Source organism: Paroedura picta, chromosome 2 (assembly GCF_049243985.1).
Source record: "Paroedura picta isolate Pp20150507F chromosome 2, Ppicta_v3.0, whole genome shotgun sequence".
Taxonomy (NCBI): domain Eukaryota; kingdom Metazoa; phylum Chordata; class Lepidosauria; order Squamata; family Gekkonidae; genus Paroedura; species Paroedura picta.
In genome coordinates, this window is record NC_135370.1 from 68,273,990 (window position 1) to 68,288,882 (window position 14,893).

Sequence of the window (14,893 nt, forward strand, 5' to 3'; positions counted from 1 at the left end):
GGGGATTGTATCCCAAGACTGCTTTTCCTACTCTCTTATTGATTATGAAGGCTACTCCATTTCTTCTGCGAGATTCTTGTCCACAGTAGTATACCTGATGGTCATCTGAATTAAATTCACCCATTCCTGTCCATTTTAGTTCACTGATTCCTAAAATGTCGATGTTCAGTCTTCTCATTTCTTGTTTAACCACGTCCAGCTTGCCTTGATTCATGGATCTGACGTTCCAGGTTCCTATGGAATAAAAATCTTTACAGCATCGGACTGTCTTTTCGCCACCAGTTACTTCCACAACTGAGCGTCCTTTCGGCTTTGGCCCAGTCGCTTCATTCATTCTGGCGCTACTCGTACTAGCCGTCTGCTCATCCCCAGTAGCATATTGGACACCTTCCGACCTGAGGGGCTCATCTTCCAGCGTCATATCGTTATGCCTATTGGAACTGTCCATAGAGTTTTCATGGCAAAGATACTGGAGTGGTTTGCCATTTCCTTCTCCAGTGGATCACCTTTTGTCAGAGCTCTCAGCTATGACCTGTCCGTCTTGGGTGGCCCTGCACGGTATAGCTCATAGCTTCACTGAACTACGCAAGCCCCCTTGCCACAACAAGGCAGCGATCCTTGAAGGGGGATCTTTAGGTTAGCATCTTTAGGTTAGCATCAGCTAAATTCCATATTTTTGGGATTAGGTCTAGGGGCTGAGAGTACTGATAAGAGAGCATTATGTACAAATATATACTTCCACATATTATCTACACCAGCCTTTCTCAACTTGTTTTACTATTGAGAAACCTCTGAAATATTCTTCAGGTTTCGATAACCCCCAGAAGCAGTGTGATGATGCAGAATATGGTTGAGTGGCATAGCTGTGTATATGCCCACCTGGGGTCCCTCCCCTTCCTACCCACTCCAGGTGCATCATTGGCCATTTTGGGAGGGGATAGGTGGGTCATCCATAATCATATATGGTCATATCACCCAGACAGACAGACAGACAGACAGACAGACAGACAGACAGACAGACAGATATCCTTGACCATTATATATTTGGAAAGAGTCACTGTAGGTGGAGTTGTGTCCGGGTCCTGTCCGAGTATCCAGACATTGCTTCCAGCTCCAAGGCCAATCTGGGCACGCCTAACAAAGCTGGGCACACCCAGATTGGGTCAGCCCCTGGAATGCCTGCCCCCAGAAACCAGCCACGAGGCACACATACAGCCTTGCAGCCATATACTCCCTGGCTGCCACTTGACCCTCCCGCCAGCTCGTGCAGCAGGCCAGCCGGCTACAGGGACTTCGACCAAGCTGCCAGCAGTACACACAGGTTCACAAAACCCTGGTTGAGAAAGCCTGACCTACAGGATTCAAATAAGGATCTGATGTTGCTATCATAGAATCAGAGGGTTGGGAGGTAGCTCCAGGATCATCCAGTCCAATCCCCTTCATAATGCAGGAACTCATAACTGCATGCCTACCCACAGTGACCCCAATTTCATGCCCAAATGTGGAATCTATATTTTTTTCAACCAGAAAATGTTTCATGAACAAACCTATCAGTTAATATCTAGCATTAATTAATAGACAACCATCTGTATATTTAGAACTAAATACCTAAAATATCGCATTGAGTTTGTTATGAATAGTTAGCATTTTCATACAAAAGATCCATTTGAACACTATAATTCAGCTCATTATATTAAAGTTATTTACTCACTGCTGAGATATTATATAACACAAATTAATGAAAAAAAAATTCCCCAAGGTATTTAGCTTTGGTAAAAAGATAACATTATGCTTAGTATTCTCTTGCATTAGAGAGCTGTGAGTAAAAATGTAACCCCAAAGGTTAAGTATTGAGTAAAATTTTTAAAATACCAGCTTCCAAAGAGTACCTTGTTCTATCTACTCCAGTTTTCTGACAGGAAAGATCTCAGCAACAGCTAACTGTGAAGATGTCAGAGCCATAATACCCTCATAGGAGATGAGGTTATAATTCAAAGAAATGATTATCTACAGTGAAAATGAAGGAGTGGATCCTGATTCTGTTTTTTAAAAGTACAGCTGAAACGGATATAAAAATATATCACAGAAATGAAAATTGCAACCCAATATTTCTTGTAATCCTTTTATTCTTTCATTTGTTCATTATTTGCATTTCTAGACCTCCTCTATCAAACCTGTCATCTCAGCGTGGTTTATAACATTCATAAAAATACAATCAAAACAGTTAAAAAGTTAAAAATCAATAATGTATTAGTGGTGCCAAAACTGTACAGTTAGTTTGGGTGTTGGTTGGACTTCTCATTTGATGGAGGGCAAGTGAGAGTGGAGAGCTGGGTGTGTTAGTTGGGGAGGGCCATAATTATTTAAGTTATTTACTTGCCTGAGCTCGCCTTAACCATAAGCCTGGAAGAGCAAGGTGGAAGAATTCCATCTTGCAGGCATTATGAAGCTGCTAGTTCCATTAGGTCTCTGTGTCATGAACCCCTGTTCCTGACCCATAGTTTCATCCCTTTTGATGTTTGGCTTTTTCCTTTGTGCTCCCAGGTCTCCTGTAAAGTTGTGACACCTTCCTGGGGATGCATGAAAGTCCCCCTCCTTTCCCCTCTTGCATTTCAAAGCATCCTCCCACATTCCCTTTGTTAATTACCTCTTGCAAAGATGGCCTTGCTGGGAACTCAGACTAAATACCAGATGGCCGGATGGGCTGTTTTGGCACCTTGTAGATCAGCATTTTGGACCAGTTGTAATTTCCAGATTAGGGTCAAGGGGAGGTTCACGTAGATCTAATTATTGTAATCCAGTCTAGAGGTGGCCAGGTGCTCAGTTGTCAGATAGGGCGCTAGGAGCGTGGCCTGGCAAAGATGGAAAAAAGCCAGTATGGCTACTCCTGTGACTTGACTCTCCATTGAGAAGGAGGCATCAAAAATCATGCCCAAATTCCTGGCTATATGTGTGGTTGTCAATTGTACTCCATCCAGGATGGATAGACATGCTTCCTGATCTGGCCCTTTCCTCCCCAGCAACAGTACCTCCAATTTCAAAGGGTTGAACTTCAAGTAGCTACTTTTGGGCCACTCTACCACCACGTCAAAACATCCAGCCAATGAGTCCAGAGGCATATGGTTTGCTATCCAGATAGAAAGGGGTGTCATTCACATATTGGTGAAACCCAGGCCTATACCTCTGAATCAGTCTGGCAAGAGGGCACGTAAAATGTTAAATAATGTTGGGGACTGCCCCCTGCAGGTCTCTGCATTAGAGCTGGCAGAGGTGTGATTGATTCTCCCCAATTGGGACCCTCCGTCCTCAACCCCAGAGAAAGGAGGTAACCCACTGATAGGCTATCCACTGTATTCCTGCATCCAGCTGCCTCTGGAGATCATCTATCGGGATGTCCAGTGCTGTCTCCATCCCATGGCCAGGACAGAAGTCTGACTGGAATGGATCAAGGCCGCTTGCTCAACCACCTTCCCCAGGAATGCAAGATCATGTGGAATTAGTACATGCAAAGTATAGATGCCAAAAATTTCACATTGAGATATCATATTTAAATCAGTTTGGTTGTATTTATGATAACAATGAATATATCATGACAAATGCACACACACATTATTTGTGCAGTGGACAGAATTCAGTGAAATTTAGGAAGTGTCAATATTTTTGGTCATTAACATGTGTTCATTCTTAGACATACAGGTCTAGTTGTTTTCTATATATACACCAGGCAATTCCCACACACAGAGATATAAAAAATGTTGTGACTGTTAAGTGGTACTTTTTTTTCTCCAGGAGGTTGCCAAAGGTTTAATCTATGCAAATATAGACAAAAGAGATGGTTTGTAGTGTAAAAGGTATCCACTGTGCAAGCACCGAGTCATGTCTGACCCTTGGGGTGACGCCCTCTAGCGTTTTCATGGCAGACTCAGTACGGGGTGGTTTGCCATTCCCTTCCCCAGTCATTACCGTTTACCCCCCAGCAAGCTGGGTACTCATTTTACCGACCTCAGAAGGATGGAAGGCTGAGTCGACCTTGAGCCGGCTGCTGGGATTTGTTACGCATGGCAGGATCCCTGCCTTATGCCTTGGCACACTGTCTTCTATAACCAATGGCACCCCACAATAGTCTAGGCTTAAGCTAAAGCCATGACACTGCTAGGGTCAGCCGAGCCAGGCCAGACTCCATCTTAGAAATCTTGCTCTCTGCCTCAGGTTTCGAAATCCAGGTGCCTCCATGCCCTACTCTCGACCCCCCCCCCCCCATTGTATTTCTAAGTGAGTGGACTGGCTTCCTCCTGTTTGCCTAAGGGCTCCTAGGAAAATCCTTTGTCTTGCAACATTTTTCACACTTGGCCCCTCTGCCAGGGGATATTTCCCCCACATCCTGCCAGCGAGACCTGATGGCTCTCTTCCTCAGAGCCATTAATACCTTTATCCAAATCCATTTACAGCCATCACCCCCCCCCCCACTTGGCCAGGTATTGTCCTAATCTCTGGGGACCCTGGAAACTTCCAGCACATGCTTACCTGAGCCTTGTCACATAGCCCCCTTCCCAAAATCCTATAAAAACTGTCGCTTCACACAGACACTCTGAGTGTCTTCCAACCCGGGACCTCCCACGCTGGTTCGTGCTCCTTCCTCTGACCCACCACTCCTTGGACAGGTAACTATCAAGCCTTCCACTCTTCCTCCCCCTTCTCTATATGACTGCTTGTATGTGTGTTAGCTATTTGTGTGTACTTTTGTTATTTTCCTTTCAATAAAAGCTTATATTAATATTTTACCATTTAAATCTGTGTTTGCCTTGAGTTCCTACAGGTGTAATAACCCTCGTATACAAAGGTAACGATCCGATAACGCTAAGTTACCCCCCTCTCGCAGCATTTGAGCTAATATTCCCCACAAGCTCAAAGATACGTGTTTTTAGGACACGTGTCCAGCAATTTGGGTAACAGATTATGGTGGATCTCGCGGGCAATTGCCCCAGGCTTACTCGGGAGTAAAGTGGACGCACGGCACTCTCCAGTAACCCGGACGTAAGGGGAAAAGCCCGTTTGAACTCTTGGCATAAGTGTGTGAATGTGCTCTTGGAAGTGTGCTTTCTAAAAGGGTTGGCTTCTCTCTCTTTTCTATCCTTTTGCTATTGTTTTGCTCCTGCTGGAGATTAGTTTCCTTTAAGGCTAGGAACACCGAAGCAAGGTTTTCTTAGGCTTAGACGGGCGGGTGGACGACACGCACCCAACAACTAGGGATTAGCCAAGCGTAGGAAGGCGTTAGGCAAAATTCCTCTTAGCTGTAGGAAGGACCAGGAAAATCCCCCTACCGCTACTTTTCGTGCAAGCAGAGTCGCTCTCTGCAGCACCAAATTGCCCTGCGGCCGCAGGATTTGGAGTTTCGAGTGTCGGGAGTGGCACGAGAACTCAAGCGGGCTTTGCGAAGCTCAGATGATCCAGGTTTTGGTAATTTTCCCCGTGTTCAGGAAAGCCAGGGCGATCCTAACCAAATAAATTAGCCGGTACCCTCAGGTTTTCTTGGTAGTTTTGTCCCTGAATCGAGAGAGCCCCGGCCATCTCGGTATAAAATAAGAAAACTAGCCAAACCCCGTAAGGACGTGCCTTGACGGGAGCCCTTCCCCCTTTTCCCCTTGCTGCTTTGAAGGATATAGAAGCCGCAAGAAAATCCCCCAGTGATCTCTTCCCTAAAAATACCTTCAGGTTTTCGGTGGTTTTCCCGAGGATCAAGTGCGCTCCGGCAACCTTGATTGGAAAAATCAGCCATCTGCTTGGTTTTTGGTAGTTTTTGCCCTGAACTGAGAAGAGCCCCGGCCATTCTCAGCCAAAAACAAACTAGCCACACCCGTAAGAGGTTAAACTCCACGGGATCCTTTTCCCTCTCTCCCCTGCTGTTTAAGAGACGAGCAGCGGCTGCCCCTAAACTCATCCCCTCTGTGCTTGCTTGCCCAGCGACAAGAAGCCAGAAAACCAAGCCCCGTCCCCTTTAAGATCTTGGAAATTAATAGGAAGAAATGGCATCCAGATTCAATTTGACTAGCCTGATTGCCCGTAAGGAACCGGCAGACAGATTGACACTCTGGGTGACCAAGAAGGGCGGCCGGAACCCCTGGCGCCCGGGAGCTTTCAAAAGCTCCAACCCCCTGGAAACCCTTACCGAAGCTTTCCAAGAATGGTGTAACACCAGGAAGCTCGGGGGTGGCAGTAAGGACTCTTATGCCACTTGGGGTATGTTTGTTGCCCTTCAGGACAGTGTAGCCCAGATTGCTGAGCTGCAACATGCCCTAGAGGAGAAGGATGCCCTAGTGAAGGAGCAGGTAGCTCAGCTGACTGACCGTCTCGAACAACGGGAGGCCCAGTTAGCTGATCTCCTGGAACAGCGTGAGGCTCATATCATCCACCTCTCCGAGATGGAGGACATGAGAACTGAGCGCTTGAGTGCACGGGTGGAGAAGGCTCATCAGCTTCAGACCATCCAGGAACTAGAAAGTCAGCTCCAAGCCACAAGGCAAAGAGCTGAGGTAGCAGAGGCTCACATTATCGAGCTAGAAACAGAGCAAGTTAAGATCAAGGGAGCTGCACAGTTCCTAGTGGAGAACAGTGTGGCCAAGCATGCTCAAGTAAGCCATGAGGCATGCCATAGAAAAATGCAGGAACTTGAAAAGCAGTTAGAGCTCCAAAGGGCTCTAGTTGCCACAATTCATACAGAGACTCTTCCCCTTCTACCTTCTGAGCCTCTGCCAGAAGAAATAACCCCCAAAATGTTCATAGAATCCCGAGGGGAAAATTCAGCTCCCTTCCACCCAGTTCTAGTTACAACCCCTGCAGATAGAACTGAGAGGCAGGAAATCCAGAAACAGCTCCCCATTGCAGGCCAGCTTAGAGAATCAGGTTCTCTTGAATTTCCCACTAACCAGGACTCCACAAATTTAAACATTCAGGCAAACAGTGGTCTCCACTCTCAGTACAGGATCAAGAGGGAGAACCGCTTTAATCAGAATCACCCCAATTCTAATAGGAATAGAGACAATCGCTCCCTGCAGCCACCTAATGGCTGGAGCAAACAAAAGCCAGGAGAAAGGAGTAAGCCACTAAATGGTTTCCCTTCAAATAATTTTCCCCCAAATACTCTCAAACCTAAATACTTCCAGAATAGAAATTCTGCCCATCAGCAGCGCAATAAAAGAATCAGTAACAGGACTTTTCTATGGCGGGAACTTAGAAATACTGGAGCAGACATGTCCCAGTATCATGACCAACCAACATCTGTACTCATGTTTGGTTTTGTAAAGGCCATTAGAGAGAAAAGGAACAGAGACAGATGTGAGCTACAGAAAACTAGCCCCATAGAAATTTCTTCTGAATCCCCTAAGGACTGGCAGAAGGAAATAGAGAAATTTAAAACTCTTACCCAGAAACAAGATTTAGAAATTAAGGATCTTAATGAGAAAAACAAGGAATTCCAGGGTGAACTTTTTAAAGTAAAAACCCATTTGCAAAATGTCCTGGATTTCCAAAGCCACACAGATAATAAATTGAAAAGAAAATACAGCAGATCCAGTAACCCAGCTTCACCTCTTGTCTTTAAAGAAGAGGAAATATTCTCAGTTACCCCATCACAGAGTCAGGAAGGAAACCCTGCCTCTGAACCTGTACAGAGTTCCAAAATCCAAGGTGACAACCATTGTTTTAACAGGGAAGAATTTGTTGCAAGGCTCTTAGCTTCCCTAAAGTTAACAGATTTCCAATTATTTTCTCAACTTCCACAAATGGTTCCAGTGCCACTGAGTTAATTCAACATGTGTGCTTCCATTTTTATTTTTAAACTTTCAAATTTTAAATTTGGCTGCAATTGGTAGAGCCTCCAGCTATAGTTGCAGTCACACTGAAACAGCCACTATTTTGCAATCTTAAAACAGACTCTCTTTGTCTAACTGCCTTCCTAGGCACTAAGCCCCATGACTCATCTCCCCCATCCAGGCAACTAATCCACATAACAAAGGACTGAAAGTATTCCTTCTTCCCAAATCAGGAAGGGAAGAAGTTTTGTTTCTTTAAAGACTGACCCCTACGTCAGAGAGAATCTAAGGGGGGGGGGGGAGAGTACAGTAAAATAGTTCTGTTCTAAAATATGTTTTGTTTTAGTTTTTATTTTAAGACAATTTTGGCTGCTTTTACTATTTGAAATATTTTCTCTTTGAGAAAAAGCATTCCCTCCATAGCTTTTCCCTCTTCCATTTTTACTTCCTATTTCAAATTTTAATTGGCAGTTAACATTTTTTTTCCTCTTTGCATAAGACAATTTTGTTTAAAAATCTGTTTTTGCAATTTTGCTTTTGTTTTGAATATGTTTAGAAAGCTTCATACAGACCTTTCATTTGGGCACTCAGGCTTCCACTCAGCCTGACTCCTATGAAAAGGCACTCTGTGTATGTACAGAGGAACAGTCTTTCCTCCTTAAGAACACAATTATTTTGGCACACTATTGTGTAATGGGACTCTGACTTCATCTTCATGTTGCTCTTATTCATTCTTTCCCACTCATATTCTCAGCAGTACTACAATGTAACTTTTAAAAGAAGAAATTGACATCTAATCAGCCTGGCCTACAAGCAGGCAGATCTCAATCTGAAAAACAAGTTTCTATTCCTCAACCCTTGAATTTTCTTTAAGGTTATTTGTTTTATTCATTTTTATAAGAAAACATTTGCTTTTAGATTTGTGCTTATGTGCTCTAACTTTTTAGATTGTTTATGTCAATCCACAATATTTTGCAAATTCTTTTGCCATGTTTTTGAGTCCTCTTTTAATTAGGAGTCCTCTCTTGTGCTCTTTATAGCAAGATCTTTATAGATCACAATCAAAGTTTTGTTTTTGAAGCTTTCTTTTTGTGTTTTGATTTATCTTATGTTCCTTATAGAGAAAAATCTGTAGTAGGTTTTCTGCTTATGCTTTTAACCTATTGCACATCAGAGCATCTATTTCTTTTTGTGTTTATTAACTGGGAAGCAATTGACCAGATTCTATCTAGCAATTCTCCTTTTTTCCCCTCATATATATATGTGTGTATTTGAGCTGCTAATCTATTCATTCATAGACCATGTGCAATATGTTTGCAGGAACCTTCAACTTTGGCTTTTTGATTCTTTTTCTGAATGCTTCTTTTTACACAACAGTGCAGCGGACATGCACATGTCCAGTAGACCTAGCCTCCAAAAACTATCTTCTTACAGGACTTACAGGACTTTCTCTCTTACAAAGCATCTTGCTTCAGTCACCCATAGTAATCTATCAGTTTTCTCTCAAATTCCCAAACTCACCAGGAGTTTGGCAACCTCCTTCTCTTGTTTTATGATTGCACTCTAATCTCCCTCTCCCTCCCTGGAGATGGCATCTAGCTCCTCTTAAATTCTATTTTCAGTCTCTGTAAGGTCATGGTGGGCACCCACCACAGTAGATCTTTTTGACAGTCACTTATGGGGGCACCCCTCTGCTCCAATCTTTCATTTTGAGTTCATTGTCTTCAAAGCTCTAAATTTTTTGAGTATTTTCCCTAATCTGTATATCCATCAGGCTGGGTGCCTACTTGAGCCCAGCCTCAACAGACTTTGCAGCTTCACTCTTTGCAGCTGCACACACTTCTCCATTGAACTTTTGTCAATCTTTGTCCTTTTCTCAATTGGGTGTCTCCCCCTTGAGCTCTTCAGCTCCACTGTGCTGTTGACGCTCTGGGTCGCTCAAATATTCTTGCAACCCACGTCTGCCAAGGCTGCCCTAAGGAGGCTCCAGGCTTGTGCATCACAACCAATTCCTGATGGTCCTGCCTGCATGCTGTTCCTGCTCGCCAACCTCCAGACCTGACCTGGTCAAAGATGACAGCAACCCTCTGCCTGCATTTCCTGTGGATGTGTGCCTGTGGTCATGACCTGCTGCTCTGTGCTTTCTGCCCCAGCCTACTTGCTGGTGAACTTCTGATGCTTGCTGTTTACCCCAGCTCCTGCTCTATGAAGCCTCGCTGTCCAGCCTGCCTGCTGCTTCTTCTATGTGCAATCTCTGACCCTGCATACCCTCTGACGCCCTGGATTAGTGCCTTTACTGCCTCTTCCCCTGCCATTTCAGTCACGAGGGGGGGAAGAAGATCAACTTACAAGCTAACCCGGACTTGCACACATCTCCAGCTATTTGCTTGTTGCCACAACCTCTTGCCAGTGGCTCTCTCATAAAATGGATCCTCGCCAAAGTTGCTTTTTACCCCCATGGAGGAACCTCCTTCACCATTCTATGTGTTTGCAAACATCACCCAGCAATGTCTTATATATATATGCATATATATATCAACATCTTCAACTGCTGAACCAGTTGCTCATCTTCATCAAACCTCATGTTCAACTATTCAAGGAATCTCCAGCTTCACTCCCACCTTTACCAATGGGACAAGGGGGGGAGGAAGTTTTTCAAACTGTATTGTCTGTATTCCAAATTGTATTGTGCCCCGTATTTCAACTCACTGTCTATTGCATTGTGCCTGTATCATCAGTTTTAAATAGTTTGCTAGTTTATGTATATAAGTTTTGCTAAATTGCTTAGCTTTATCTTGTTCTTATTGCATTGCTTATTAGAAGCCAGTTCATTGTTTAACTTTTTAGTTTCTACCACTTTCTGCTTGCTTCATAGTAATTGCTTGATATTCTTTGCCAGCATTTTTAGGATTGCCTAGTGCTCGCATTCTAAAATATTGCTCAGGTACTGCCCACAGTTTCCTGCCTACATAGAATTTGGTTTTCACTGCATTTGCTGTTTGTCTATTGTTACTAGATTGCCTTGCTCAACGTATTAGTTTGCATTGGTTCATTGCTTTATTCATATGGTGGAGACCTCACGCTTAGCTAGTTCATAGTTCATGTATGTTACATTTAGTTTTGAGTGGTTGTGGTAAAGAGGAATGGCAACTTCACAGCTTTCCTTAAGTCACCCAAACCCCACCTAAATGTGTTTTGTTTTTAATTTGGCTTAAGTTTTTGTAGTTTTTGTAGTGGCAGAAGATGGCCCCACTTTTCTCTCTGAATTTCTAGTCTGAATTTCAATCTTTGCCGCCACTAACGCATTATACATTGGTCTGTAGTGAATAAATTGGACATATAATTCACTACAGAAGGGGGGGAATGTTACGCATGGCAGGATCCCTGCCTTATGCCTTGGCACACTGTCTTCTATAACCAATGGCACCCCACAATAGTCTAGGCTTAAGCTAAAGCCATGACACTGCTAGGGTCAGCCAAGCCAGGCCAGACTAAATCTTGCTCTCTGCCTCAGGTTTCGAAATCCAGGTGCCTCCATGCCCTACTCTCGACCCCCCCCCCCCATTGTATTTCTAAGTGAGTGGACTGGCTTCCTCCTGTTTGCCTAAGGGCTCCTAGGAAAATCCTTTGTCTTGCAACATTTTTCACACTTGGCCCCTCTGCCAGGGGATATTTCCCCCACATCCTGCCAGCGAGACCTGATGGCTCTCTTCCTCAGAGCCATTAATACCTTTATCCAAATCCATTTACAGCCATCACCCCCCCCCCCCACTTGGCCAGGTATTGTCCTAATCTCTAGGGACCCTGGAAACTTCCAGCACATGCTTACCTGAGCCTTGTCACATAGCCCCCTTCCCAAAATCCTATAAAAACTGTCGCTTCACACAGACACTCTGAGTGTCTTCCAACCCGGGACCTCCCACGCTGGTTCGTGCTCCTTCCTCTGACCCACCACTCCTTGGACAGGTAACTATCAAGCCTTCCACTCTTCCTCCCCCTTCTCTATATGACTGCTTGTATGTGTGTTAGCTATTTGTGTGTACTTTTGTTATTTTCCTTTCAATAAAAGCTTATATTAATATTTTACCATTTAAATCTGTGTTTGCCTTGAGTTCCTACAGGTGTAATAACCCTCGTATACAAAGGTAACGATCCGATAACGCTAAGTTACCCCCCTCTCGCAGCATTTGAGCTAATATTCCCCACAAGCTCAAAGATACGTGTTTTTAGGACACGTGTCCAGCAATTTGGGTAACAGATTGAACTCCCAGCCTCATGGGCAAAGCTTTCAGACGGCTGCCTTACCACTCTGCGCCACAAGAGGCTCTTGTTTGTAGTGTATACAACCAAAAAGAAGGAAAGAAAAAGAAAGAAAGAAAGAAAGAAAGAAAGAAAGAAAGAAAGAAAGAAAGAAAGAAAGAAAGAAAGAAAGAAAGAAAGAAAGACCTATCCCAAGTCTACTGGCAATGTCTGCAAACTTTATACAGAATAAAGAAAAATAAGATAAAAGGTCTCTTCTTTCTGTGTGGCTTTATTGCAGGATCTAACCAAAATGTTTTTCTAGATATCTCCCCTTTTCAAGGTAAAATTTCCTCAGTGGTTGTTCCTCTCACTTGTAAATGAGTTGGTACTTCAATACCTCTATGAAAATAAATTATTTTAAGTATACCCTGGCCTTTGGCTCTGCAGTGTAGGGATGCTAGTAATCCAAGTTTGCAAACATTGCAGTAGCCTTGGGAAAGGTTTAACCTATGACAGAACTATGGACAGGAGTTCCAATACCCACATGAAAAAAACAAAGCAAAACCCTGGACAGAGGAAGAGGAGAAGAAGAAGCAGAAAAAGTTGTTTCTAAATGATTTGGATGAGGGATTAGAGGGGATACTTATTAAATTTGCAGACGATGCTAAACTGGGGGGGGGGGTAGCAAACACAACAGAAGACAGAATCAGAATACAGGATGATCTTGATAGGCTCGAGAAGTGGGCTAAATTGAATAAAATGAAGTTCAATAGGGACTAATGTAAAGTACTGCATTTAGGTAGGAAAAGCCAAATAAACCAATATAGGATGGGGGAGACTTGTCTTGGCAGTAGCATGTGCAAAAAGGATCTAGGAGTCTTAATAGACCTTACATGTTGTACATGAGTCAGCAGTGTGACTCGGTGGCTAAAAAGGCACATGGGATTTTGGCCTGTATCAAACGGAGTATCGTGTCCAGATCACGGGAGGTGATTTACCGCTTTACTCTGCTCTGGTTCAGCCTCACTTAGAGTACTGTGTTCAGTTTTGGAAACCCCAGTTGAAGAGGGATGTAGAGGAGGAGGGCAACAAAGATATTGAGTGGTTTGGAGACCAAGACGTATGAAGAAAGGTTGAGAGAGCTTTGTCTGTTTAGCCTGGAGAGGAGACGACAGGGAGGGGAATCTGATAACCATCTTCAAGTATTTAAAAGGGTGCCATATAGAGCAGTGGTCCCCAACCTTTTTATCACCGGAGACCACTCAATGCCTTTTACTGAGGCCCGGTGTGTGTGGGGGGGGGGTAGTTTGCTCCTCTACTCTCAACCACTGCCCTAACGCTCTCTGATCGCTATGGTAATGTTTAAACATCCCTTCAAAATAAGATACAGACACGCCACAACAATGAACATAAGGAACATTTTATTTTCATGGAAATTTTAACTCGACAATGACAAATCAATGGGAACCCTGAGCTTGTTTCTCTGCAACGAGATAGTCCCATCTGGGAGTGATGGGAGACAATGACACCCGAAGTGTGTTGTAAAGGGACGGGGGGGGGGATGAAGTAAAGGGCCGGGGGGGGAGAGAAGGCATCCTTCGGGGCCCACCCCCAATTAGTCGAAGGACCACATGTGGACCGCAGCCCACAGGTTGGGGATTGCTAATATAGAGGATGGAGCAGAGTTGTTCTCTCTTGCCCCACTGGGACGGACCAGAACCAATGGGATGAAATTAATACAAAAGAAATTCTGTCTAAACATCAGGAAGAAGTTCCTGACAGTTAGAATGGTTTCTCAGTGGAACAGGCTTCCTCGGAAGGTGGTGGGTTCTCCATCTTTGGAAATTTTTAAACAGAGGCTGGATAGCCATCTGACGGAGAGGCTGATTCTGTGAAGGCTCAAGGGGTGGCAGGTTACAGTGAATGAGTGCTAGGGATGTGAGCATCCTGCATAGTGCAGGTCTCTATTATTCTATGATTCTACGATTCTTATGTGCCACTTTTCTGTACCAGGAGGAGTCTCAGACCGTTTATATTCGCCTTCCCTTTCCTCTCCCCACAACAGACACCCTGTGAGGTAGGTGAGGCTGAGAGAGCCCTAATATCACTGCTCGGTTAGAACAGCTTTATCAGTGCCAAGGTCACCCAGCTGGTTGCTTGTGGGGGAGCATGGAATCAAACCCGGCTCACCAGATTAGAAGTCCATGCTCCTAACCACTATACCAAGTTTCTCCTTGCTTCATTTCCCTTCATTCAAGATGTTAGGATACACAGTCATATCACCTATCTTCTCCTTCATAGCAGAAATTGGGCATTTATATAACCTGGGAAGTGTTTTATGAAATGCCATTGGTTAAGTATGGTTCTCCTGATGTGTCCCGAAAGAAGTGTAAAACACTTCAGGCTGCATCCATTGTCCTGCTCCAGTGTCTCAATGTTTGCCTGTTAAACCACACATGAAAATCTTCTTGTTTTGCATGATGCTTTTACATCCCCAAGCAATTCACTTCAGTACTGTTTTGCTGTTTTATTGCATATACATTGATTTTATGTCATCTGCCATTGAAGAAAGGGTACCCATGTGGTAAGGTTTTAAAGACTAAGAACCAAGTCTGTCTAGAGCAATACGTCCATCATACAAGCTAAAGATAGATGAGCACTTATATTAAATCACAAACAGAGCAATACTCAGTGGGGGGGGGGTCAGAATAGGGAGCCAACTGACCTCCATGCCAGTGTAACTCAGAGACATATGCTGGTAGAGGCCATGCATTGTGGCTGCATGCCAGCAGATTACCTGCTTGAATATGTGCACCTGGGGGCAGGTTGGCAGCCAGTCAACT